The sequence below is a fragment of the Condylura cristata genome, unplaced genomic scaffold (assembly GCF_000260355.1).
Source record: "Condylura cristata isolate star-nosed mole 26May11 unplaced genomic scaffold, ConCri1.0 scaffold00011, whole genome shotgun sequence".
Taxonomy (NCBI): Eukaryota; Metazoa; Chordata; class Mammalia; order Eulipotyphla; family Talpidae; genus Condylura; species Condylura cristata.
The window spans coordinates 18,799,913-18,801,287 of record NW_004567112.1 but is presented as its reverse complement, the minus strand read 5'-3'; positions in this window follow the sequence as shown (position 1 = coordinate 18,801,287).

Here is a 1,375-nt window from a genome sequence, read left to right as displayed (position 1 = left end):
GCTTTAACCCGCTGCGCCACCAGGGAGGGCCTACATAGCATTTTAAAGTACACTGTGGAGGGGAGCAGCGGGCGGGTCAGGAGAGGTCTGCCACGCCATGTGGTCGCCTCCGGGGCAGGCGGGGATCGAACTCATGCGGAAGCGGCTTTAGATTCTCAGTGCTGTTCTTTAACCCGCTGCGCCACCAGGGAGGGCCCCTCAGAACCATTTTTACATGCATTACTTTCTCGTAATGAAATATTATTTATAAGACACTCCATTTATCCCTCAGCTTTTTAAGAATTAAGACACATTCTTGGATTTTGAGTGGGTCCCATGTCAAGATAATCATGTTTTCATAAAACTCAGATTCCACTGGTTCCTTTGAGTCTTCCCAACCAGTCTTCGCTGTAATAGCTACGACCCTGAGCTGCTTAGTACTTTTGTTTTTACTGAGCTAGGTCACATATGTCCAAATCTGAGTCAGTGGCTCTATAGAAATACATTGCATTAGTCCACAGCCCATTGCTTTTCTCTAAATTCTTGTCTCTAACAAATTGAAGACATAATACCCAGTTATATGGCATAACTTTCACTAAATTTTAGTTAACGTGAAGCCAAATTGTATTAGCTCCTTGAATTGATATTCCTTGGTTAAGGAAATTTTAGTCTCCCAACCTTGTTTATTTTCCAGTGTCATCCAAAGTGTTCAGACTTTCCCTCCTTCAGCCTAAAGCTTTCCTTTAACTTCACAGGCCTTCGGTAGTGATGAATGGAATGTGGTGAACTAAAAAGACTGTCAGTGCCTGGCACTTGTTAGTTTTTTTAAACATTAAGATGTATTATAAACATATTTATATATTTTAAATAAAGTAATATATACTTCTCACTGCCCTTTCCCCACACCCCTATTTTTTGTTTTATGTTTTGCTTTTGGTTAGGAGTGAAAAACAAGTGGGTGGTATGGTTTGGATTGTAGTCCTGGCTTTGTCATTCACTAGCTGACTCCCTGGCAAGTCACTTGTCCTCTGGTTCATTTCTCATCTATAAGCAAGGTGACTAGACAAGATGATCTAAAGCCAGTTCCAAAGTCAGAATGACTGACCTTTGGTTTAGAAGGCCAAGTTGCCAATAAGGGAGTGGTCACCTACTTTACTCATGGCCCCTGGCATCAAGGTTGATGGAATGAAGTTTCCAACTGGAACCATTATACATTAATTTCAGAAGCTGGGATTTTCAAGGTCTCCTGATTAACACCCTTGATTTTATGGATGATGAAATTGAGGCCCAAAGTGGAAGCCATGTGTGCAAAGTCACAGTGAGTAGCCTTCTGGATGCAGATTTCTTTTTCTCTGTAAGACACACACACACACACACACACACACACACACACACA